At 46.7% G+C, this 27,302-nt stretch overlaps 1 protein-coding gene across 5 annotated transcripts in view; it reads right to left on the bottom strand.

Moving 5' to 3' along the window:
* Positions 1-27,302, bottom strand: part of HPCAL1 (hippocalcin like 1) — a 66,700-nt gene that overhangs the window by 14,114 nt on the left and 25,284 nt on the right. Inside the window, exon 1 of one of the 5 annotated variants that reach the window (XM_056343102.1) lies at positions 12,539-12,637. The exons of 3 other annotated variants lie outside the window; for them this stretch is intronic. The gene's annotated coding sequence lies outside the window, so the exon portion shown is untranslated. Of the gene's footprint in view, positions 1-11,976; positions 12,001-12,538; positions 12,638-27,302 lie in introns of those variants that run through there. One more of the 5 variants, XM_056343103.1, reaches the window with a different exon arrangement.

Genomic DNA, 27,302 nt, shown 5'->3' with positions numbered 1-27,302 from the left:
TGATAGTAACAAATTGTTTCACACCTTTATTCTCTTGTCTGTCGAATGAAAAACCCACATTAAAAAAAATGGAAAGCAAACCTATAGTTCAACTTTTTTTTTCCTTGCAGAGGTATAAAACCCCTGTGAAATAAAAACTCTGTGAAATACCTACACAAGAACAGCATCTCACCCTTGAGGAAGGAACCTGGTTCTGCTGGATGCAGCAATTCAGGCAGCAGAAGACCAAACCTTCTGCTGGTAGGAATCAGCCCAAGCTCTATGCTAGTGGAGGATATTACTCAAGTCTTGGTGCAGGTGACTGTACCAGCCTCACAGGGCTTTTTATAAATATTTGTTTTTAAAATCAAGGAGCCAAAAGTACAGAGACTACTATCATGTGCAGGACAGCCATGTCCCCAGCACAAACCTTGGACAAGAGCATCACACGAGGACCATGATGCGAGATCAGGGCCACCACAAGCCTTCGTGCCTTGAGAACACACCACCAAACACCTTGTATTGAATTATAACAAAGCCTGTGCTGGGATGTGGACACTCATCTGGGGCAACATCTTGCTGTCCTGCCCGGATAGCAAGGTCTGCACACGCCAAGGCCCGCCGGAGCCACTGGCTGTCCGTGGGCAACGTGTGCGAGGGCACAGGCGGGTGTCTGCCCAAGGCAGTGCCTTGGTGGTGTGAACTCCAGACCTGACGGTTGCAGGGGTGAGCAGGGCACTGGCGTTCCTGTTAGGTGGATTCTGAACACAAAGTGCCATTTTCTATACCCGTTGAAGAGATAAGAAGGGCATCCTTGCTTCATCAGTGGTGATATGACAGACCATCTCTCTGGCCATGCATGATGCTCAGTGATACAAGTCATACGCCCTTTCACCTCTTACTTCAGTTCCCGTTATTAAAAATGGGAGATCTCCAGAAAACAGGAGACATGGTATTACTTTGCGACTAGTCCCTACCAAATCAGTAAAAAACATGGGCAACACCCCTTCGCTGAGCTGTCAGGGACCGTGCTTGCTGCACCCTCCCCGCAGCTGAGTCCAAGGCAAGCAGAGGCTGATGCAGCAGCACAGCAGGACACTGCCAGTCCCAGACCAGGTGCTAAGTAGCTGCAACTTTTATTAATCCTCAACACTCAACAGTACGGTTTGCTTTTAAGTGCGTTCGCTATAATTACGCAGAACAGCAATATGACTGTCTGTCTCAGAGAAAGGGAGCGCTCCATATCACAGGAGACAGCTGAAGACCCCCTGACCCAGAGGCACAACATTTTTAGGGGCACTGAGAACAACCCTATGAAAATCCTTTCCTCTGGCGATTCTGCACAGCATTCAACACTCAAATGCAAATCATCTTGGAAACAAACCGTGCAATCCACACGCAGGCCATCACTTTTTTCATTAACCTCCACCACAGGGCTCCATCCCCAGCAACATCCACACCACATGCGCTTTTCTGAGCGCTGCGGGTGAGGGCTGCCTGGGGCCGAGCCTCTGTCAGCAGGCTGGGTAAGACAGCAAACGAAAAATCAAATCGTGCTGAATTTTTTATTTATATCTAAGCGAAGCCAGTAGTGGCCAAATGGGTGTATTTTCCTCCCGAACTGGGTATGGTAACAGGAAGGAGATGTGGTGCTTTGAAGCAGGAAGCCCCCCGACAGGCGTGGGATGAGAGCTGACCTCCACCTGAGACCACATACGGGGCACACCCCGTCCTGCAGCCCTGGTGCTGCACCAGCAAAGGGCTTGACTGGAAAAACAGGAAATTAGTGTCTTCTCTCAACAGCGATGTTGAAGGTGGACGTTCATGGGGAGAGAGGGGGACAAGGGAGAAAACCTACTCCTGATACCACCTTACGGTCTCTCTTTCATATGGCATTACCTTCATGAACTTTGTTTTAGCAAAGGCAAAAAAACCCCCACCTAATCAGTAAGGTTTTAACATATCAGGCCATGAACAAGTAAGCTCTTTTGGGTCCAGCCATGCCAGGATACTGACCTCAGCCACTTTTTGATCTTTTTATTTATTACTCTGGTCTCTGAAGAGACCCTAAGCTATACCTGGTATCAACCACTAGGCAGCTCCACTTCTAATAGGGCTACAGAAACTCCTACGAAACCCAACACTTTCAACTTCTGCATCTTTCACAAACCAAGATCAACGCTAGCCAACAGGCTGTCAGTTTGTTTCAATCTCCCTTCCCCAAGGACAGCATATCTATTTTCCTGGAAATTTTCAGCAACTTTTCTGCACAAGAAGGTATCCATGTCAACAAGACCTTTCCGTAAGTGCAACATTTGTGTAACATCAACACAATAATTTATCATTTATTTTTTCCTCTTGAGAGGAACAGGAAAAAAGTGTTTAAAGGACACAGCAGCGGTTAAAAGGAGGGCTATGCTGCTGCAGGGTGGTGCACTAATTGAAAGTTTCTGAAGTGGTGCCTTCACCTGGGGTGTGCAGACATCATCTTTCAGCACACAACCACAAGACTGCTTCCCTTCGCCTTGAAGCCTGCTAACAGCTTTTTGTGGCAGTACGTATGCCGAAAAGGAAGGGCCAGCAAATGTACCACCTTCAGGGTCAGAGGAGTCAGCTCCAAAACTGATGTAGATGTACGGAGTCACATTGGCACCAGGGAAGAAGTTCCTGCCAGAGGAAGGCGAAGCTTTATCTGCTGAAGGCAGTCTGGACCACGGAGGCACCAAGGCAGATCCTCCAGGCGATGCTCTGCCCTGGCTGAGCCTCCTGTTACAGTCTCTTCTTCTCCCGTATGCAAACACAGACACGACCTGCTGCTGGACTTCCCTGAGATACACCCAGCACAACAGAAATAGTTCAACATTTTCCCCCCCCTCCTCTGAAGAGAGCAGGCAGTACCTTGAAAGCATTTCAGGCCCTTACATTCTTGTGGTTAACATTACTTTCTTTCGTTTCTTGACCCTTTATTGCAGAGATCATGACTTGTCAGACCGACTTTGAGATCTCCCTTAAGTTTCACAACTAAAATGCAGCAGCAAGCATCAATCGGACTCCCAAAGGAAGGTCAGCCCCCATATTTCCTCTCGGCAACACCAGCATTCCTAACTGCAGGAGGGGTGGTGAGGCAGTGTGAACAGGCATTTCTATATCCCATTGCCCAGCCCAGGATGGCACTCTTTGACGTTTTGGTGCCGAAACCTTCTGTTTTGGAAAAGGAGGGGCTGCAGCTGAGGATGATCCCGCTGAACCAGGGCGCATGGCCCCAGCGTGCTGGGTTTTGGAGCAACTCCAAGCAGGGTGGGACTGTAAGGAAGTGGACAAAAGCTTTGGATAGAGATCTACGGGGAGGAAGCGCTTCCTACTTCCTATACTCCACAGAAAGGACAAGGGCTTTAAATAACCCTCCTCCCAAGGCCTGCTGAAGACCAAAAGGGTTGCCGCTGGAAGAAAGTCTGGTCTGGCTGGGACCCTGCTGAAGGCTGCCGGGGCTCTCCCACGGGATGTGGCCACCCCGCTGCAGTTCCCACCACGCTGGTGGGAAGGGGAAGGCTGGGCTGCCCACAGTCCCATTGTGACCAGCACCATCCAGATAACAAAGCCTGTGGAAAGCCCAGGAGAGGGCTCCCAGCTCCCCCACCAAAGGTGCTGAGCCAGACTGGCCCCCTGAGAACATCTTTCGCTGAAAAAGGAAAATCAAGATGCTACATTTACACTGTGCAATGCTATCTTGACATCATGCTGTTTCTCAGCCCCATTTACTTTTTAACCCTTTCACGTATGGTCTACAGGGCTGCAGCAGCCCCTTTATTCTGACAGACAGATACACCCAACTTGCTCCATCCATCCCTCCCAGCTCATTCCCTCCCTCCCCACCTCTGCAGCCATACTGGACCTTCCTCGCCTTGCAACAGTACTGATAAGTAAATAATTGGCATTGACAAAAAAAAAACCAACCCAGTCCTAATGAATACTGATGGAATATTGACTTCACTTGGATGTAACAGAACCAGATCCTAAATACAGTAATACATATTTGCAGACCACCCAGATCTTTCCTTGGTACAGTACTACACCAGTTACGTGTTCATTTCAATGAACATACTCAGTCTTCACACCTCTCACCTGCCCTGTTCTCCGCCCTGGGCACTGGCCCATGGGAGGAGACCTGTTTGTCATTTTTCAACCCATCCTCAGTGTGCTGGAGCACCCATTGCCTATTAATCCAACAGAAGATGACTTGTGCCGTGCCCAAGTTGCTTAAGTCTACATCTCTGATATTTATAATGGGCTGGAAGATTTAATAATGGAAAATAAGGGAGAGAAGGAAGGAACCCACAGGTCTGGAAAACATCAGACTAGACAGATTAAAAAGCAATGTGGAAAAAATATACTCCAAATTATACTCTCAAAACAAAAACAAAGATATAGGCAGGTCAGAAAGAACAGGGTTGTGCATACATTTCTGCTACCGTCTCTGGTAAGAAATGGCATTGCTTTGAAATGGGATTGAATAAACAAACATAGCCTTCCTGGAGGAAAAAATTAGTTCATGAATGGCTTTGCAAAAGGCAGTCACCCATGGGTTTGGAACAAACGTCTGTGGTTTTGACCTGCTGAAATAGTCAACAAAACTGCACTGGGTCCAAAACTGGGAGAGACAAGGTTATCAACTCCTCCCCTGTTTTACAAGGGAGTGGAAGAGTCAAAACTATTTCTCATAGCAATTATCTGCCGGGTTCTGCATTCGCTGGACAACAAAAAGTGTTCAATAAATGTACTGCTGTTAAAAAACTCCTGGGTTTTCTCTACTACTTCATATTATGGCAATAAAGTGAGCACTCAGTTGAGAAGGTGGCATTGTTGGGCTGAAATTAGACAAAGTGCAGTAAGAAACAGCCCATGGCAACCCTGAATTTGCAGCCAGGGGTGAGAGGGGCAGACCTGGCTGGGTGTCAGCCCTGGAGAGGTGGCGTACCCACCATGGGCATGCACTGAAACAAAGACACTGAGTGCCACCATTCCTGAAAATTCAATTTGGCTATTATAGGTTATTTCTCTTTTTCTTGTTGCTTCCAAGCTGTCTTGGTGTCCTATAAGCCCCCGTTACTCAGCTTTGTCCTAATGGCTTCCATACAGAGCTATGCCAGCATAGATATATCCAATATACTTGCACTTTATTGCAGTCAATTAGTCATTATTCCAATATTCCTAAAGATGAGCTGCTCCTCTTGGAAATGCCACGTGTGGGTCCCGATACAGCAGACGTAGCATCACTCATTGACTTTCTTCTTGAGCTTCATCCCAAAAGCCAGCCAAGCTTTGCTCCCACCACTCCGGTCATGGGTCTCATTCCTCTACCTGCTCAAAATCATCTTCTAACTTCCAGCCCAAATGTATTTGGTGCTGCTCACTACATTTGCTCTGGCTCCAACACCGTTTTCTCCAGAACTTCCCCTCTGCTACACACATGGAAAGAGAGCCATCACTCCCACATCAGCTTTGGCTTTCCTGGCTTAACTGACCAGGCTCTTTTTGCCCTGTCTCAGACACACATTTTCCTCTCCCTGTGTCATGGAAATCCTCCTCTGCACTTAGCGCAGCGACAGCCTCCTGACGCCTGGCCACTGGGACTGCACACACCATCCTGGATGAGGTCTCACCTCGGCACCGAGTTTCCTTATCTGCACTGGGAACTCATCCAAGAAGAGGATTTGTCTTTTCACCTTTGTGGTTTGGGTCAATCTGCTCTGCCCAGCCTCTCCTCTGCGTTTCTAGATGAGAGTTTCTCCCCCGCTCAGACGGACCCCTCCACGTTTCATGCCTTTTCTGTGACTACCATCCCCAGGGTTACCCCATTCTCTCAGAACCATGCCCTGATCTTCTCACATATTAATGACAAATGGCAGTGTCATGGCATCCGGCATCTGATCTGTGCGCTCCCAAACGTGGAGCTCCAAAACTTATCTGCTGAGCAGGTTTAATCAAAGAGGTGTAAAACTCAGTGGAAAAACAATGTTAAAAAATAAGCAATCCAATGTGTTTCTGGAACATCTGCACATGTAAAACCTAGTGGCACAAGTCACACAAGGATTTTCCAGTTCCTTCTCCAGCTGTAAGTGTTGGGCAACCAAGAAGGACCACTTCTACTGCTCATCCAGTACAGGAATAGGGAATAACAGCTTATTTGTTTTATAAACAAAACAGCAGGCTTGTACAAAACCAACCAACCAAGCAAATTAACCACAGCCATAACTAGGGGAGACCACAACCACTCTCTATTTGCTGTTCAATAGGAGCTGTGTACTAGAAAACATCTTCAGCAAGTGCAGCTTCTCACAAACATGTATTTCTATTTTATCCAAAATAAAGTTCTTTTTCCTCCTGAAGGGGGAGGTTCAGATCTGGCACATCAGAGGAACAGCTGTAACAAACAGGCCATTAGGCAGTTTGCTTTGATAATAAAATACGAAAATCCCCGTTTACTAGACCAGTGGAAAAAGGTGACTGAAAATACCATTGAATGCTACAAGCTGGTTGCAGCCCCCTTGGAGCATGGGAGCCTCAGGATCTGATGCAGGGGCAGGGGAAGCAGTTCAGCAAACACGTGTTCATGCACGCTTACAGACACATGGCGCTTGCAGTCAGTGAGAGATTTGGCACTGAGAAAATCACTTTTTGTGACATCAAGGGAAGCATGCCCTTTGCTGCTTTACCCCACAGGTGTGACCATGGTAATCTGGCACAACTCCTCCCCTAGCTCCAAGCAGCGCTTACACCAGACCAACATAGCACGACCCTCTGCAAAACAGAGAGGTGCCTTGGATTGGGTCACTGTGCAAGCAAACAGATGGGGAGAAACCATGCAAAAATGCCACAAGTTTGCCAAAACTTTGAGATATGCCATAAAAACAGATGGATATACGTTGGGGCACGCAGGTAGCTTTGGCCAGGCATAAGCCTGCTCAGCCGGACACTTGCTCTGATGGCCCATCGCTGCTGACAGGCGAGTTGTGGAAAAGCTTCAAACCCCTACATGCCTTGGCACGCCACTGAATAAAATTTGTGTGTGCATGAATCCCCCAGATTGACTTTTCCTATGAAAAGCCACTGTTTCTCAACTGAAACTGCTCTTTCCAGCAGGGAGGGGAGCTGCAGCAGCACGTCTCTCCAGGCTGCACCATGCAGCCGCAGGGGCTGCCAGGAGCACTGCAGGCACGGCTTACAGAGCTCCTCTACAACAGAGCACCACTCTCTACCCACAAATAACCCCACTAAAACACATCCAATTTCTTAATGCTGCTGTTGCAGCCAGCATTTCCAAGCCTGCACTTTCCTGGAGTGCACCACAGCATGCACACACTCCAGCCTGTGCGTGCTACGTTTAACATGAGCAGCCTGGTTTCATGCATCCATACAAGCAGTGGGAGCTACCATTTCTTTATCAGAGCACATCTTAGGCTGGTACATGTTAAAGTTAACCAGCGGTGAAGCCTGCTGCTCCAGCTCTGTGAGGGGAATTGCATCTGCCGGCAGCTGCCCCAGCCCAAAAGCAGGATGCTGGAGGGCTCCTGCTGCGATGCGAAGTGGCAGCTGAGATCTGGCCTCCGCTGTGCCAGGCACCATGCACGGGCCTAAAAAGAGCTTCTTGTTGTGCCAAAAAGCGGATAATTTAAGAAGAAAGGCAGCTGACAGGATTTCCCTGCTTTGCCAAGCAGCTGGCTGGAGAAACACGTCTTGCAGCAGCCACACCGCCCTGCATCGACGAGGTGGAGGGTCCTTTCAAATCACTCTTGGGCAGGTCAAGGAGAGGGGCTGGGGATAAAGCTGCCTGATAAACAGCAACATTTAGCAAGCCTAAAAAAAAAATAATCTGCTTCCTCTCCTTCAAAAAGGTTGCAGACCTCCTACTGTTGCCTCCCAGCCCATAAAATATCATTAAATTTACCGTGACTGAAAATATTAGATGCCTCACGCCTTAAATTTGAAGAACATTTTTTCCATTCAGACACAGGAATTTTGCTTACCTTCATCAAGCAGCAGTGCCAACAGTTGTTCAAGTACAGTATGACGATCATTCTTTGCCAGTAAACAAATGCAGATTTTGGTACCAGATCTCACAGGAACAATCACAGAATCACAGAATGGTTTGGGTTGGAAGGGACCTTTAAAGACCATCTAGTTCCAACCCCTCTGCCATGGACAGGGACACCTTCCACCAGACCATGTTGCTCAGAGCCCCATCCAGCCTGGCCTTGGACACTTCCAGGGATGGGGCATCCACAGCTTCTCCGAGCAACCTGTGCCGGTGCCTCACCACCCTCACAGTGAAGAATTTCTTCCTTATGTCCAACCTAAACCTGCCCTCTTTCAGTCTAAAACCTTTGCCCCTTGTCCTGTCACTACAGGCCCTGGTAAAATCTCTCTCCTCCTTTTTTGTAACCCCCTTTATATATTGAAAGGCCACAAGATCTCCCTGGAGCCTTTTCTCCAGGCCGAACAGCCCCAACTCCCTCAGCCTGTGCTCACAGGAGAGCTGCTCCAGACCCCTGACCATGTCTGTGGCCTCCTCCGGACCCGCTCCGACAGGTCCATGTCTCCCCTGTGCCGAGGGCCCCAGAGCTGGACCCGGCGCTGCAGGGGGGTCTCGCCGGAGCGGAGTGGAGGGGCAGAATGCCCTCCCTCGCCCTGCTGCCCACGCTGCTTCTTGTGCAGCCCACAACAACTGGCTTCCTGGGCTGTGAGTGCACACTGCCAGGTCACGTCCAGCTTCTCATCCACCAGTACCCCCAAGTCCTTCTCAATCCCTTTATTCCCAGCTTTATTGATACTGGGGATTGCCCTGATCCAGGTGGACTTGGCCTTGTTGAAACTCATGAGGTCTGCATGGGCCCACTCCTCCAGCCTGTCAAGGTCCCTCTGGATGGCATCCCATCCCTCAAATGCATCAACTGCACCACTCAGCTCAGTGTCATCTGCAAACTGGCTAAGGGAGCACTCAGTCCCACTGTCTATGGCATAAGTACGTTAAATACATGACAACATCTCACAAGGAAAAGCCCAGCTGAGGAATGCCAGCACGGACCGAGCAATTCCACATGTGGGACTGAAGAATGTATGCACAGTTAAGCTGGACCACGATTTCTAGAAACTGTATTTATGTGCTTTATTGATTTGTATTTAATGAACTAAAACCCTAAGTGCCAAACTGAAGGCTCAGTGACAATTCATACTAAACAAATTAGCTACTCAGATCATTAAAACACTTGAGAGCTGCTTTACTTCCTTCTGTTTATGCTCCACTAATCTCTCCACTCTCTCAGTCTGATAAAGTAATTAAAAAAAAATCCATTCCACTTTCAGTTTCTGACCAGAGAAAGCATCATGAGTTTACAAGCTACTGGGATTTTTTAAAATGAGAAATATTATTTCCCATATACTTTCAGTAAATAATCCCAGTGAGTTTAGGGGTATCAAAGAGATCTGCAAAATTAAATAGGCAAGAATGTAAACCTAGTGTCTCTGCTTCGGAATACTCCCAGCCTCACCTAAGGAGTGACTTGGCTGGAAAGTTATTTATCGAAACAAAGAGGCCAAGTGACGCACGAGTGCCAAAGACACGGCAAGGACAGCAGGGAGGGTAATGCCTAAGTCAGTTATGCAAGTGGGGAAGCACAGGGTGAAAGGACGGCAGGACTCTGCGGGACACACGGCAGCCAGGCTCGGAAAGCTCATAAAGAGCTTTGGCAGGAACTGGCCGCGCCGCCGGCGATGGTGAAGCCAGGCTCCAGCAGCACGGGCAGCGGGACCCCTCGCCTGGCACGCCGTGCAGCAGGGCAAAGCGCCCAGCCGTTGGCTGCCGAGCTTTGTGCTCACCAGGCACACGCACCGAGCCCACGGGATGCTGAGGAAAACAACAAAAGAGCTTTGATGCTTTCTCTGCCATCTATTCTGATTTTTAATGCTGGGTTGGTTGTTTTTTTCTGGGTTTGCTGCTGAAGTGCCCACGGACAATGAGACTATTGAGCATTTACTACAGCTTGAGATTAGTTTGGGTTTCAGTTTCTGCTGAGCCAGCTCATTTCCTTCCACATTCTTACAGGAACAGATGCTAAAATATAAACAGGCAGTCATCACCATAAAAGCAGAAAAAGGAAGATTCTTCATATAACAGCAGTTAAAATTATTCTTTTTTACAGCTTTAGTCAGAACCATTCAATAGCTTGTTCCTGTCTAATTACGTTACATTAAAGAGCAAAGGAGCTATTATTTTGTCTTTTCTTTAATAACAAAAAAATCCCACATCAACACCTCAAAATATCAAAACCCAAACCAACCAACAACAAAACTGGCCAAACTGGCCAGATTAAAAGGAGTCAAAGAGGAGCTAAATAGAAAAATTACTTTTGTCTCCTCCCATCACACATGACTGCAGTGCTGCCTTCAGACACCAAATTCAATTCTTGCAACAATTAGTCGCAAAATTCAAAGTGAGTTGAAACCGCCAGATACACCAAAAAGTATCCCTGCACTATAACCGGTTCCTCCCCCCCGGGGGAAAATGAAGCAGATGAATAACCCACAGTTAATAACAAGCAGCTAGCCATCCCTGGGCTGTGACGTCAGCAAGGACGAGGCGATGGCAGCCCTTGTTTAAACACCAGGCCCTCGTGCCACGACTCAGGTCAATGCAGGAGCATCTCTTCCCCAGGTGCTTTGGTACCCAGCAGCAGCAGCCCAGCATCCCCAGTGCTGTGTCCAGTGCTGGGCTCCCCCCGTACAAGAGGGACAGGGAACTACTGGAGAGGGCCCAGCGGAGGGCAACGAGGATGCTGAGGGGAGTGGAGCATCTCCCTTGTGAGGGAAGGCTGAGAGAGCTGGGCCTGTTCAGCCTGGAGAAGGGAAGACTGAGAGGGGACCTTACCAACGCCTGCAGATGTCTGAAGGGCGAGTGCCAAGAGGATGGGGCCGGGCTCTTGTCAGTGGTGCCCAGCGACAGGACAAGGGGCAACGGGCACAAACTGCAACACAGGCAGTTCCACCTGAATATGAGGAAGAACTTCTGTACTGGGAGGGTGCCAGAGCCCTGGCACAGGCTGCCCAGAGAGGCTGTGGGGTCTCCTTCTCTGGAGACCTTCAAAACCCACCTGGATGTGCCTCTGTGCAATCTGCTTTAGGGGAACCTGCTTTAGCAGGGGGTTGGACTAGATGATCTCCAGAGGTGCCTTCCAACCCTGACCATTCTGTGATTCTGTGATCAGAGCCCTGCTCCACCACACCAGCCACCTTTGTCTTTCCAACCACAATTACTCCCTTCGTGGTTACTCATGCAAAACTGCCTACAGTCTTCTGGAAACTAAACTGCACCCACCAACTTTATCGCTCTCAGAAAATCCCCACATACGGCAAGGTGCTCCCCCCTGCAGCTCTGCTGTTCAGATGTTTTGCCAGCTAGATGGGCAATCTGCAACTCCTCCAGGCACTTTTTAAAGTACCTTTTACATACAGATATAATATCCATCATCCACTAATGCTTTTAAAATGTTGGATGCTTCTCATCGGCTGCCCCAGATAGGCAACTCACCACTTGGCAAGCCTGTACCTCCTCAGTGCCACTTTGCCAGCCCACTGCTGAACCTGCAAATGCCATCTCCTCTGGTTGGGGGAAAAATACATTCATACAGGTCAGAAAACAGAAATCATGAAAGACTGAAACCACTGATTCCCCCATCAGGCTGCTTCATTGCTCAGCACAAATTTTTCCAGGTTGCTAAAACTCTGAGAACTAACAAGCTATGAAGTATAAACATGCAATGTAAATATACAGGCAATATATATCTCAGTAGGACTAATGACAAGAAATCACTGATAAAACTTAGGAAGACTTTCAGAGAAATCCTTCCAAATCATCAGCTTCTGGATTTGAGACAAGTGAAGTAGGTTCATGGAGGTAAAAACAAGGTTCATGGAGGTTCACAGAGTAAAACAGATTTAGCTCACATGGAGAAGAAAGTAAAGGTCCCTGCTGGCAGCTCAGGTCAGAACCAGGCTCTGCAGTATCTTACTGACCACAAGCTAGTGGAGTTTCAATCCTGCCTGTAAAGAGCAGAGAAAACGATGCAACTTCCTATTGCCTTGGTCAGTTTATTCATAAACACTTTAGTATTACGTACATTTTGACCACCTGTGCATCCCCTGCACAATATCATTAAGGTGTTGTTTGTTTGTTTTTTAAAAAAAGGCCCAACATATTGGGAAACGTAGCATCCTAAATGAAAAAATAAGCTCCCAGGGCAGCTCTTGACAAACACAGGATTTAGGATTTAAAGCCAACCACCCTCCCCATCACCAAAACGCTCAGCACCGATGGAGGACCTACGTGTTCGCACCACAACATATATTTACGGGCACAGAGGGACTTCACGCAGCCACCCCACGCAGCCAGACACCCACAGGGTGCCTACAGACTGACTGACGGCAGCGTGACTCCCTGCACCCAGCCAGGTGCTGCTGCATGCCACCAGCAACCTCCCCCCCGGCCACCCACTGCATGCCCCCTCACCTTGCCCCTCTGGCCCCCGCCGGCTCAGCAGGGGGGTTCCCTGGGCCAGCCCCGCTGCCCCATCCCTCCAGCTGCTCCATTACAGCCCCACGTGAACCAGGAAGTGGATGCAAGCCAGCAGTTTATTTTTAGATGTCTTTTTTTTCTTAAATACGAAATGAAAACACATGCACAAACCATGTGTTCACCCTCACTCTATCCAGTGACGAGTTTTACATTTTACATCCTTCCAACACTTAGAAATTCCTGGGTGGTGATGGAGAACAGATGTCACCGTATCACCCCATACGTTTTCATTATCCCCCCTCAGCATCCTCATTCCTATGCAGGCAAAATAGAAGTCTCACAAACACTGAATTAAGTCTCTCCACAAAGCAGGCAAAGCCTGAAGAGAGAGCTTGGAGGGGGAACGCACCCTTAGCACTGCTACAGCATAAAAGCAGGCAGGTGGCTTCACTCTCAGCTCATCTCCCTCTTTCCCTCCTCCCCAAAAGACATCCAGGCTCAGAACATCCATCCAGGAGAACCAGCAGAAGATGCAGGTCACATCTCCAAAGCTTTGCTGCATATGTTTCAGAGAAGGAAGAGTTAGCGTGGGATTATTTGTCCCTTCCCGTGAGTTCAAACACTGTTTAGAATCTCTACTAGCCAGGAGTTGGCTGTTGTCTCTTCTGCAGCTCCTCAGACACCATTACTTACAGTATCTTTAGTACATAGTTATATCAGTATAGTTAAATAAGATATGGGGGTCTTATGAGACACCCCAAACTTTAGTTTCAGAGGCGCAGGCAGGTAGAAAGGGTTGAAGGGTTTCCAAGCAGCTGATGGTTTTGCAGTCAACAGCTCCCCAGGTCAAATTTTTGGAGCTAGGAGACTACCATGCTGGTCACCCATCTACCGTGGGAATTTCTGGTACAGCACTTAGTTTCCCTCAAAGGTAAAATAAAGATAAAAAGTTGAAAGATCCCCCTAGTTTTCCAAAATGTGTCTATTGGAAATTCACAGATCTTTCTTCAAAAAAAAAGGGGGCACTAGGTCAGCACACACATATGCACACCTGTAGGAGCAAGACTTCTGCATCAAAGAGAAGAAAACCTTCAAGGAGCAAATACATTTACGCAAGACCCAATTTGTGCCCACAGCCTGACGTAGCTACATATTCAGGCTCTAATGTCAAAATTATCTGCTTCAACCTCTGTTCAAAGAGAAGCCCTATGACAGTGGAGGGCCACTTAGATGTGAACATTATTAATACAGAAATTTCTGTTTCAGAGCTTTGAAAACCCTAATTAATCACAGCATGGGGTTTATGAGTGATCGTTTGCAAATGCCACACCACCTCCGTGCCACTCTGACATCACCGGCAATGCCTCATCCCAGGCAGAAAAACTCCCTCACTGCTTGCTGGACACCATGATGCTTAGACAACAAGTGTAAGCTCTCATTTTGATGGAATCAAACTTGAAAGATAAAGTGAAGCCACTTGAAATCATAAGAAGGTATCTGCCTCAGTTTTAGCATATCACTACTGATTTTTACCTCCAAGACAAGCAAAATTTGGTGGGTATACCACACAGCAGCTCAGGGATGGACTGGACAGCTTCAAGCAGTACGAGACTTGGAAGACAAAAGCTTTGCTCCACAACTCCAACAATAATAAGATGTTTATGAACATAAAAAGGTGGAGGCTAAGACAGCTGGGTCACTCCAAGCAGTCAGTGGTCCTCTGCACTAGGATGAAAAGTTAATTCAATGCAGCCTTGCAGAAGCCTTAATTTATTCAAAAATCTTTTGGAAAGGCTGGCAAATACTTTTCTGTGTTTTAAGAAACAGAGCTGACATGGAACATCTTTTCCCAGTCCAACCCAATGAACACATGGTAAGAGACAGGCTGGCTTTAGGACAGCAGATTACGTTAGCCAACAACCATCCCTTGCTTCACTCTCACTCAGCCCTCCTGGCCCGCCTCAACCAGCCAGACTGGGTTTTCAAAGCAGGTCAGCGCACTGGGGTGCCCAGAAGGGACCAAAGCCAGCTGCACGCTGACATGCGGATCAGGCATGCTGCAGCCCAGAACCACCTTGGCCAAGCAACTAACTCATCCTGTCCTCGATGGAGGCTTGACCTCTTTTGGGGATGCCAAATGGGGATGCAAGCAGCACTGCTCTGCTGCCCCAAACCACCTCACCTCATGTGCTGCTGGTAGTGGCATCCTGAACGCATCACCACAGAGGGCAAAGCTTTCCACGCCTCTGCTTGCCTTATTGCCAGAAAATTTTCCTACACTGTTCACAAAAAACTAAATATTTTGTGGCAATTAAAAAAAACCAGAAAAGCATACTGGTGAGAAGAGCCCTAAGCTTTTGCTACACTGGAGGCATTTTACAAAAATATCACTGTAAGGCAGCAGGTGTCATTAGCCACCTTGTCCATGTTTTATCCAACTGCGTACAGCACCCATTCAACACTCCCCGGCAACACACCAAGGTGTCTGGTGCCACATTTAAGTAACCCCCTGCTTAAAAAATGATTTTATGCAGAATGACAGGGAGGTGCATTTGCTGGGCAAAAAGGGAAGCCTTATGCTGTACCCGTGAAGGAGACTTGACTTTAAAGCTACTTAACTAATGAACACCACTGCAAGGAGCAGCATGCTTACTTCTAGGAAGCATCACAGAAGCACCACAGTCAGCTATGATCTATTTCCTTGCTCTGCAGAAGCAGCACCTTCCCCTTCCTGCTGCCCAGGGCTTTGCCACACCACTTTGCTGATGGGCTGGATTTGAAACTACAGTGAAATCAGCCTCCTGCTCCCTTCCCACACGAGACCACCCATAGCAAGGCAGCTCCTTCTCGGCTCTCCACCAGGGTGGGCACAGAGACCCACTGATACCCACACCCCAGACTTCCAGCAGCTGTGAGCAGCACCAGTGGGCTCCAACAGGCTGCCAGCCCCGTCCAAGGAATGCTGGCGCAGAACCGCCACGCCAAACACGGGCAAGTTGCCAAGGGAAAGGCATTTAAGAGTCACGATCCCACCTTTCCAACCTCCAAAGAAGCCTACACAGTTCTCCAGCAGCCTATTGGACTGTGCTTACTGCTGCATCCTTCACTTTACAGGTCCAACATATACCAGAGAGCTAGCAGTTCTCAGCTAATCAGATTTCCGTGCAGACTGACAAATGGCTCCTAATAAGAATGTAAAAACTCCATAAAATAAACAGCCCCTGTAATCAACTTGCTCGATGTAATGCAGTAAGCATGCAGAAAGCTCGCAGGCTTCATTAACTCATTTGATTGCACTTTGCGGCAGCATCCTGGGGGGCTGGCGGTGGCACCCCAGCCCAGGCTGGCTGCAGGAAGGCGCATGTTCTCGCTGGTCTTTGCTCTTTGTGCTCCACTAACACTGTGTTACTTTAAAACTGAATTCGTGGCAATTCCTAGACGTACCACTAGCGTGCTCACCAAATGCCACACAGCTTAACACCAGACGGTGAACACACGCTCACAAAGGACGCCCTCGCCCCACCACCGGACCACCCCAAACTGGAAACTTCTTACAGGCATGTCCTTCCTACCTCCCCAGCCAGACCCAAAACGCATGAACTGACATCATGGACAGGGTGCATCAATCATCCTTCCCATGAAGACCAAGCACATCTCCTTGCTACCTTGCCCCTGCAGCTGTCACATTCGGTCCCTCCAAACTCCAGATCCTATGCACTTTACCTCAAAACATTTCAGAAAGCTCACTCATCACTGAGAAGAGCTTCAGAAGCCTAATGATATCACTGACATAGATACAGTGTCCCTCCTCCTTCCCACCACAGCGCTCGCAGTGACAGCAGGGCACTGCACACCCCCAGAGCCAAACTGCTGAAGCCAGTGAGCCAGGAGAGGAGCAGATGCTGTACAGAGAGGCAGGCGGAAAGTCATGACCTCCTCCTCCATGATGGTCTTCAGATGGCCTTAGAAGATGACCAGGATTTCTAGCTAAAACACTGGTACTTTTGGAGGTCTGCCACCCCAGCTGCTGAGCAGGTAAAGGGGTCGGCGAATCTGCCATGGTCCCCACTTAGGTGTAAGAGAAAAGCCCTGTGCACACAATACTCTTACTGCAGCTATAAATAGCTGTCTCTGAACCAAAGTTGTACACATTGTACTGACACTCCTTACTTAATAGGATTTGCCAGGGAGCCCAAACTAGCTCTGGCTGCTGCAGGGCAGCCTTGCAATTTTCGCAACACGTGCATACCGTATGGTGCTATGACCTGGGGGGGGTGGCGGGCACAGGAATAATCCCCATGTTTTCAGTGCCCTGGTCACGCTAAGGCAGCAGGAGACTCTGAGAAATTCCTGAAGGGTTGCAATGCGTTTCCATGCACAGCACAATGGGGAGAAAACTTCCAGGCTGATGTTTGGATGTAACAAGCTTATCCCACAGCTGTATTTCAGAAGCTTGTTTCTCCTACAAATGGTGTTTCTTTCTCCTTTGTATTAATCATTTTTTATAGTGGTAGAATAAGACAAAAAACTGATGCTCTAATAAAACACAGTACCATTTATAGAGTGTCAAATAATGTAAAATACCAGATTCTTTTCCTACTCAAGTTTATCATGTTATCTCACCTCCTGTAAATAAACTAATTCAGTTCTCCCACTGTCAGTATTGTATTCAAACAAATGTGTAAGATAAGAATTTTAATATCACTTATCTTTTTTCCTCCTAAAGAAATCCCACCCTGTTTAGGTTACCACCTTTTAACCCTAGATGCTGACCTGAGCACTGTTAACCAAATAAACAGTTACCGTATCAATCCCACCCCACCACCTTTGCCTTTGTGTTGTTTCACAGCCTGCCGGTGCTGCTGGGAATCGGGTCCAGCTTGTGCCTTGACCCTGTGAACATGCACAAGATGTACCCCCTGCCCTGGGTCCCGAGGCTGGGCTCTGCTGCCCAGGCACCTCTGCGGGATCGCTTCACCCAGCCCTGCCCCGTGTTCCATCATCTGCCTTCCAGAAGCGAACACCCATTGCTTCCATCACCTGACAGAATACTCAAAAACCTTGTCCACTCATCTGCTGTGGGGAAAACTAATACTGACACTTCCATCCCCAAAAGGACAAAGCGCCAAGGTTATTTGTAAGTCAGAAGTAAGCAGCCAGTCTCCTGACTGCGCAGCCACCTACCCAACCTTGCCCTTGAGCATCACCCTGGCACCCTGAGGCTTGAGCCACAGAGCAGGAGACAGCAAGACTTTATGTTGTACAGATGCAGAATGAAAAGGTGCCTTCTGGTACCTTATCACATCATCCCCATCATCACTGCCTCACAGGCAACAATCCTAAGAAAGGAATGAAGCAGGAGTTTCATACTGCGTATTCCCTACCAGCCTCAGCTTCCTTCAACTCCTGCATGACCACAAGCAGCACAGAAATCATGCAGGACAATTGCAAACACTCATCATCCATGTGCTAAGTATTGCAGGTCACTGACCTGACTTGCCCAGGACGAGCTCTCCAGTGGGCTTGTCGCTCCAGGCACACTGTGTCTCCAAGGCTTAGGGATGCAGTCTCTCTGTGCAGCACTTCTGTGTTTTTTCTGGGATGAGGGTTGGCTATTGGGAACACTGGGAATTTGTAACCCAAGAATAATAAAGTTGACCTCAAGCTGGTTCAATACACTATTCTGGAACTAAAGTAGCTAAAACATGATGCATAATTTTTTCCTACCACAGTTTTAACTGTTATGGAAAATGCAGTAACGAAGGAAGGGGCTGGCTCATGAGCTAACCTTACCTGTCTGCACCTCATCTGCTTCTTCAGTATGTACTGTATGCCACGGCAGTGATATACATAGTGTTTGCATGGCTAAGAACCCCAGGCAGAAGTGCTTGTAAAGAGACATGTAGTTTAAAATTTCATTAAAATGGCTATAATACAATCACAAGTCACTCAATGCACTGGAGGCTGAATGTTGCTAAGGAAAATTATGAGCCTCCCCCTGCAAATTTCTTTATCTACTCGCAACAGAGAAAGAGCTGGTAGTTTAACAACATCTTTATTCAGCACATGTACTAGACCAGAATAAGGTGATCATTAAATAGTTTAAAACAAAGAAGCTCACAAAATTTAATAAGCCTCAACAAACCAAGTGGAACAGGGCTAAGAGGCTCTAGAGCTACGCCTTGCACTTAGTCCCCCCTTAGGAAACCTTCTAGAGGAGTTGCAAGGACAACCTTCCAATCAAGAGGATTGGAATCCAATCCAAGGACTATCAAGAGTTTCCACACAGCATGGATGATGGACAGGTGGTTCCTTCTGCAAAACCCGTTTTCTTTATTCTGCACAAGTGGATAGTTCAGCTCAAGGGGAAGGAAAAAAAAAAAGGCAGAAAGGGAGGTAAGGAAAATGCTTGAATATTAGAATAGGCAAACTACTGAGCTAGAAAATCTAGATTAAATTAAGCATTCCTACAAATTTTAATAGAGAAAGGAATGGCTCCCATCTGGAAGCTAGCAAATTAACTTGGATCCTGGTTAAGAAGACAGCACCAGTGCCTGCTTCCACAAATGTAAATATCCAGCGTGCACTTGCAATCCAATCACAGGCTAAAAATACAAGACAACTCAGAGTGAAAATCTGATTTTGTCTACCATCTTAATGGGAAATAAAACAATTGCTCTCTGTAGACACAGCAATCTGGACTCATTCTTCCTGCTTGGAGAGATGCTACAAGATGTCTTTGTACCATGAAAGTCTTTCAGCTGTTTCTGATTGCAAGGTGACAGCTCACGTCTGGGGCCTGACTTTTCCCCATCATACTTTGCTTCTCCATCTCCTTTTCCATCCTGTGTCCCTGGCTGCTCCACTGTACTGTCCTCAGCTCTCCGTTTACTTAAAACATTTCATTTGGTCCTTATTATTAAGAGTATTGTGGTTCCTTGTTGCCCGAGAGGTTATTCTTTGGCCTTCCCATAACAGCTGAGGTGCTCCTGCTCTCAGTGTGCAGATGGAGAACTCAACCACAGGCAAGAACAAGGCTCAGGACTAAATTTAGCCCAGGAGAGGACAGTTTCTCTGCCAGCGGGACAAGCAGACTAGGAAGGCAATTTGGAGCAAGAGCCTGTTTTAGATGCTCCCTGGTGGTGCTTACCTCCCTCTAGGCTACAGAGAGAGCCTGGGGAGACCAGGCTTCACCTCTGAGCATCATCCCCCGGGGCTTTCTTTCAACACTAAAAAAGGAAGGAAAAGCCATTACAAGTTAATGTCATCCATATGGTTCAAGAACTGACACCACAAAGGAAGTTTTAGGGTGTTCCACCACCAGAAGGCATTCATGGAAAAAGGATGTTTCTTCATGGATGAGAGATGGCCTTCTGTGATCACAGCAGGCACAGCTGAGAGTTTTAAACTAGAGAAACAAAAAACAACCTCTAGAGACAGGAAAATCAGCAAAATCAGTTAATTCTCACATTGGGTTTTAATAAACAGACAGGGGGGCTGGCAAATGTGGACAAACCCCCACATAATATCATCCAAACTTTGGAGAATAAAGAACATATTAACATCAACAACAGCAGTCAGATAGGATGGTAGGTAATCAGCCAGAAATCCACAGATGATGAGCAAAAACAGAGATGAAGGATTAACATACTGATACTGGGAGCCAGGGCAACACAACAGAAAAGTCAGGAAGCAGAAGGAGAAGAAATTCAGGAGGACAGCAGTCATGGCTGGCCAATGGTGCTAAGGGGTCAACACTGCTTGGGAGAAGGGGGAGCAATGGCACGGGTTGTCCTACGCTCTATAGAATTTACACAGGAGTGCAGTGTAGATTGCAAGGTCCACAGCAAGGTGAAAGTGCTAACAGGACTTATCTTACTATGGGACTGTAATTTCCCAAAATATTCAACTGGAAAAGCTACTATTAACATTAAGAGCTGACCACAGATATTCCTGGAAGAAGCAGACAGCCGTTGTAATCCTCCAGCTGCTGAGCTAAAAAAAGGGCAATACTAAATTAGACACTGTCAGTAGCTCTAAGTACTCAAATGAAAGTAACTCTGGAGGCGATCATAATCATGTAGAGGTGGTTTAGGTAGAAGAACACTCTGAAGTGAAACAAGAAATTCATCTTTTCAATTTCCCGTTAAGTTTTGAGGAACCAAAGGAACTCGGCACAGAAGTCAACCGGACAAAGTGCTCAAGGACACACTTCTAAGAAGTGTTAATTAAAACACATCTATGGCAAAGATTTTAAAAAAATAATAATTGGTACTTACAACCCCAAGCAAAGTGGGGGAGATGTCTAGGGAATGAATCCCAATCTAACTGGAGAAACCATCACCAAAAAAGGGATTTTAGGACTAAGCAGACTGCCAGTGAGGAATGGAAAGGAAGGGTTGCTGGGCAGACAGCTGTGTCACGAAGGTCAGGAAGCAAAGAGGTAAAAAGAAATTGCCAAAGTCAAGCAGAATTAGATCATGCAAATAAAAATAAAGAGCAAAGATCAAAATGTTCTTCAGTGATAAAATTAAAAACCCCCAAAAGAGTAAGGAAAGTGGCAAACTAGCAGCACTTGGCTGATGCATCTTAAAATGAAAGCAAGGGAAGGCAGAGGAGCTTTTGCTGTAACCACATCAGGATGGTGAACTGCAGATGGAAAAAAATAAAACCACTGCACTGACAAAAAAAAACCCCAAACTATTCAACAGCCTGTGAGTAAGTTAAAACTGAAAGTGGAGCAGTTTCTAGTCAGGGAGGGAGGTGAACAGCCTCTCAGCAGGGCAAGCACCCAAGAGGGGACCTGCTTGTTCGGGTTGGAAGTCTACTCCCTGCTGACTGCAACAGCACGAGATGGGGCTTTGCAATCCACATGGCTTCATGAACTGCTGTTTTGAAACATGCTGACCACCAACAGCTCACAGAGAAACTAGACAACAGGATGATGAGAGAGTTTCACAATGCGTGGAGAAAACTATCTTAAAAATAAGATTAAATGGGATTAATTGCCACCTGTAGCCTTATCTTGCAGCACCCACAGGCAAGACTGCTCTTGGTGCCCTCCTTCAGCATCTCCACATCCCTTTCCAGCCCCAGCATACCGTCAGCCCTGTCTGACCTGCTTTGGCAGGAGCTGGAGCACAGGCTCCCACACCCAGAGGTTTAGAGGAGGGGAGGGTGCTTATTTTTAAGCACAGGTCATCTGAGTCCTTTTGGAACAGGCACTAAAGCTACACGACCAAAACAGCCATATCTGTTGCCACGCAGAAGCAGTCTGTGTCATGTTTACCTACTAAAATTTGGTAGCAAATAAGCTAAGACTCAAACCAAGCTTTGCTCTGAATAACCTTAACATAGCACAGATGTCTGCCTTCGCTCCCGAGCTCCAGCACACTGAGCAAAAGCCAACTGCATCATTTATAAGCACTGTCATGACTGTTTCTTCCACTGCATGGAATTAAGAAAAGGTGATTAATTTACCTGATAAAGCTGGGATTAAAAAAAGCACGCGGTATGAGCCAGCGTTTAAGCCTTCAAGTTCTCCAACAAAAGTGTTGCTATCAGAGCACAGGGTTGCCTATTAGAGATGAGAAAATATTTCCAAGTGCAGAGAAAACACTCTGTAGCTCCATCAAGCCAGTATTCAGCCATACGTGCAGTAACTGGCTTTGTGCCTGCATGAACTCTCTTTGTTGAGAGTTAAAACTCAAAACCTCTGCAACAACAGAGCTGCCATCACACAAGTCAGGGAAGCAAACCTGTTGCCCATTATTATTATATTATATGATTAACCAGAACAACTTAAGGAAAGGGTAAGAAGCTATATGAATAACTCCATGACTTATGCCCACCTCCACTGCTGCTCACCAGCTCCAAGCCGGCTCAACTGGGCGTATAACCAAATGTATCATTGCTATTCAAAGTAATGAGAAACAGCTTAACCTCTAACCTGAGGTCAGATTCGAGGACATCTCCTCAAACAGCAAGACAATTAAAACCAGCACTAGCACATTGGGAAGTCCACAGCGTCAACAGACACTAGAGGCTTTTTCTGAGTCAGTCGTCTCCATGCAAAGCGGTACGTAATGTTGACTTGTAGCTGTAAAAATGTTAAAAATGTACAAGTTTACAGAATGTATGAGGAACCAAATCAGACTCTCTTCTGCAGTCTTGCCTTTTCTCTCACAAATCACTGCATTTTAAAGCGTTCAGTCATCTCCCTAAATTCAGCTGCAAATTCAGCTCCTTAACTAAGTGCTGGGAAGTTCTCCCTCCATACCATGCAGCCAAAAGGAGAGCTTTGGAGAAGAGAACCAGGATGTAAGCAGGTATTCCCATTACAAGGGCTACTCCAGACAGTAAAACCATCAACAAGTATTTTCACAGGCTCTGCACATGATGCCACCAACTCAAAAAGAACAGCACTTGTGACCTGCCACCAACAAAGCTCTCAAGCATCGTTATTCACAGATTAAGCATGCATCTAGGCGCGCAAATAAATCCAGTCAATCCCATGATAATTTAAGCATGTGCCTCAAATGAAATACAAGACTGAATGTTCTTCTGGCTCAGGGCAGACTTTCACTACACACCTTTCAGTATGAGAAGAAAGCACAACGCTGAAGCAAAGAAGTGGACTGAAAAGAACAGGGCTACAAATCAGAATTTATTTTATTATCAGCATCTTATCTTTAAACCAGTCTTGCAGGGAAAGAATGGCAGGGAAGAGGCTCAAAAATTGTTTCAAAGATACTACTGCACTGGCTGGCTGCTAGTAGATTAATCATTTAGTGTCCACTTGGCAATAACTGTAATTGTTTTGGAAGACATTCATATTGCAAAATTGTAAGAGCACATAGTAAGAGTTAGTCAAGTCGAATCTAACAATTCTTCAATTTACATTTCCTTTAGATGTGTTATCTCAGTACAGAAAGAACCAACTTCAAGGAAAAAAAACAAACATCATGTGAATAAAGTTTATTGATTACCCAGACAACAAATCCAGCCCAGCAACTTGAGATCTCTCCAAGGGGAAAGAAAGAGATGGTATTTACAGAAACTGCTCCTAACGAGAAAACCTTAAGGCAAGGAAGGCAATCCTGAGAGCAATGAGTATCAGTTTTTATAAACAACTGTTTGCTGTTTTGCTTTTATAATTGCATTTCCCTTTCTAACTAAAGTCCCTATGTGCAACCCTCCTCCAGAAACACCCATGGCTAGGCTAGGGTGGCCAGAGCCAGGTTAAATCGCAGTAACTATGAGCAAAGCATGTTAAGCTCTGCTTAAGCTCACTTTGCCAGGAACAGCCTTAATTTTCTCAGTTTAAGAAAAATCCTGCAACAATCAGTGTCACCGAGGGACTGTCCTTTTCCCCTCTGTGATGTGAACAGCACAGTTTTGCACAGAGCACCATGATGGAGTATTCTATTTCTAAACTGAAACCCAGTGTCCTAAGTAGGTAAGTTTATCACTGGGCACTGAGCCCAAGGAAATAACTTTTCTTTAAAACAAACAAACAAAAAAGCAAAAGCTACTTCTCCCAAGTCTCCCCTCCTGACACACTAGTTTTGCTGAAAGCAATCATGGAGAAGTCTCCTTTGGTGGACCTGAGCCAGCAGGACTTGGGGAACCAACACGGGCCAATGCCCCTTTGTGGGGTTTCATATGGTTTTCTGCAGACTGAAGAAACTCCGTCCTGCATAGCTAATCCTCATTACGCTCTTTGTGTTACAGCTGCAGGATGCGGAGTGTTGAAGCTACAATACTTGGGGTAAGCAAGGAAACTTGACCACGTGGCTGTCGCAGTTTCTACAAGCACTTGGCTCTGCAGGTACTGGATTTGCTTTCGTCAGACATGAAGTACCTGCAGTTCCTCCGCTGTGAGAGAAAAGGAGCTAAAAAAAGAAAACAAGAGCAGCAAGCAACTATGGTTTAAAGAACGCTCTGAACTGGACTACAGCTAAGCTTGCATGCAAACAGATTTGGGTTTCCTGGACAAGCAGCCATGACAGGAGAGGAATTAAGTAAAAAGCCATTTGCCAAATACGACTTTCTAAAACAGTTTGTCAGAAAATGGCAGCTTTGGTGAAGTGAAGCAATAGGATGGAACAGACATTCTCACAGCATCACGTTTTTATTTAGAGAAGACAAATACGAAAAATATATATATATATATCTTGCAGATGGCCTGTCTCCGAGTGGCCCTGATAAAAGCCTCTGCGCCCTGACTCCAGGCCAGCCACATTCCAGCTCCAACTGCACAGCCTGCAGAAACATCAGCGGTAATTAAGAGAAGCCAATGGTAGTGATAAGTCAGACCTCTGTAAAAGAAATTCATGCTGTGCTGATACAGGTCTTTTTTTTTTTTTTTTCTTTCACTTTTTGGTGGACTAACACGGTAGGCTCCTTATAAAGACAATTTCCAAGCACTTCACAGTTGCTCCTCCACTCTTGACTCACTGAATCCCAGATGGGACTCATGGCATCACTCATCCCAGCAGGTCTCCAGGAGAGTGCTAAGGACTTCATATGTGGCCACCATGCAGATATTGCTCTTCCAAATTGCCACACAAGCGTCTGAAAGGCAGCTCCTGAAAATATGCTCCTATCTCACAAAAAGCATTGAGAACCACTGATTTAGTCCAACACCTCTTGATCCAAAGAATTTCTCCAAAAATTTCTGCATCCAGCCACCACCCATTTGGCCTACGCCACATGTTTTCAGAAGATATGCAATCCTGACCTAAAAGCCCTCAGAGGATGGAGAGCCTACCATAGCCTGAAACAATTTGCTCTGAACAGTGATGTTCCTCCACCGTTAAGCAGGTGTACAGCACACAGCTCTTTGGGGAGAGGAAGGACAGGGGAATTTGATCATTTCGTACCATCTCCCTCTCGGTACCATACACAGCTCAGCGCTCACTTGTGCGGCTCACTGGAAGATTAGTTGGCTCGTTCAGACAGGCAAGGGTAGACCCTTAAGACGGTTAAGTGATTTGGGGCAGGATGATCATCTGTCTCTGCCCTGCCCACAATTAACTGTTCCATGGCCCTCATCGGTGCTAGGGCTAAGCGCTGCTGGGGGAGCAAGGGAAGCAGATGAGATGAGCCTCTTCCAGCATGATCAGGAGCACCCATCCTCCCTCAGCTTCCAGGGGTTTAAAGAAAGTTGGCACAAAGGGGGCCGATCCCATCAGTACTCCAGAATCCTGCGCATCCCACCCAAAGCTCAGTGTTTCAAACAGAAATTAAGCAACAAAGCTTTGTGGCAAGCTAATAAATCATGTTGTGTATCTACGTTCAGACGGTCATAAAGAGCATGACAAACTTAAAACAGCCTGCAAATTTCCAAAATTAAATGGTTCTTGGTGTTACAGAGGTCAGCCATCTGTTCAAGTGTTCATGTTACAATTAATTTAACCTTTCTTCTTCCGCTCTCCTCTCCTGACTCAAGCATACTCCCCAGGAAGAAGAAAACACAGCTGAAGTCACCGCACTTAAGAGAGCTCTCTTCTTCCACAAAGAACCACCCACAGAAAACACATTTATGGTTAGGACAGACTGTGGAAGCAAAGGAGAAAAGAAAAGTGGTGGAAAGAAGCAGTATGTTATCCAGGTCTCACAGGACAGCCAAAGCCTGCAGAGAGCCAAGACTGCAGGTGATGTTCAGAAGAGAACTCATCAGGCTCTAAAAGCTGCACTCAGCGTCCCTGCCATGGCAGGAGATGTCAGGACCTCCAGCCCATCTTTCTCAACCTCTGCTTGGGCTTGCAGGGCTCCTAGAAAAACTAGAGAGCGTTGCAACATCCAACTTTACACTGTCATCTCATGAAATGGAGGCCTTCACACTGAAACATGACTGCTCGTAATGGATTTCACATGTATTTCTAATGTAACTATTTGTTTTAAAAAAATAAACATTTTAAAAAAAAATTAAAAGCAGTCTGGAGTTACTCAGCAAACAAGGCCAGCCCCAGGCTGAAACTAAGCTTACAGTGAGAGAAGTGGGCTCCGAGCTGTGTATGGTATGAAGAGAGATGACACAAACCATCCAAATTCTGCTGTTCAGCATCCTTTCACAGCCTGGCTTATTCCAACCTTTCCTCTATTCCTTGTAATAAAAGGGGGGGAGGGGAGAAGATGATGATCAAGCTGAAGAATGAGGGAGACAAGGAGACAGAGCCAAAACAAGCTATTTTCAGGAAGAAACCAAGCCTGGGCAAGGGAAAAGTTAAAAGTTAAAAAGAAATGAAAGTGGGTGGATGAGAATGAGTTGGTCTTCTGCAACTGCCAAACCCTCCTGAAATGCCTCTTCAAGGAAACTGGCCAATATACTTCAGATCACGGGTAGCCCTTGTCCATCAGGACCTCTCTGGCACAAAGGAAAAGGCAATACACGCACCTCTACACCTCCAGCTTTAAGCTGGGATTGATGGCTTCACAGGAGACAAGGCAACACGCTACTTTATTGTGCATCATTTTAAACCAGGAGTTGGAACAGGTTTTGATGGAGGTATTTCGATAAAATTCTGTATAACAGAGACATGGTGCAGAACTACCTACTGAGTTAAACACAGCCGAGTTTAGATGGAGAAAAGTGCCACCATACTCACTTGGAAGCCCATCTAGGAACAGGTGTGAATCCTTGGTATTGCAGGTGGCTTCATTCAGAGGAATAACAGTGAATGAACTATCTGGAAAAATTGCCATTCATTATTTCCTAACACCTCCAGCTTAAAACCTAGCAAACACTTAGCAG

Source organism: Falco biarmicus, chromosome 6 (genome assembly GCF_023638135.1).
Source record: "Falco biarmicus isolate bFalBia1 chromosome 6, bFalBia1.pri, whole genome shotgun sequence".
Classification (NCBI taxonomy): Eukaryota; Metazoa; Chordata; class Aves; order Falconiformes; family Falconidae; genus Falco; species Falco biarmicus.
This window is presented reverse-complemented; position numbering and strand designations above follow the sequence as displayed.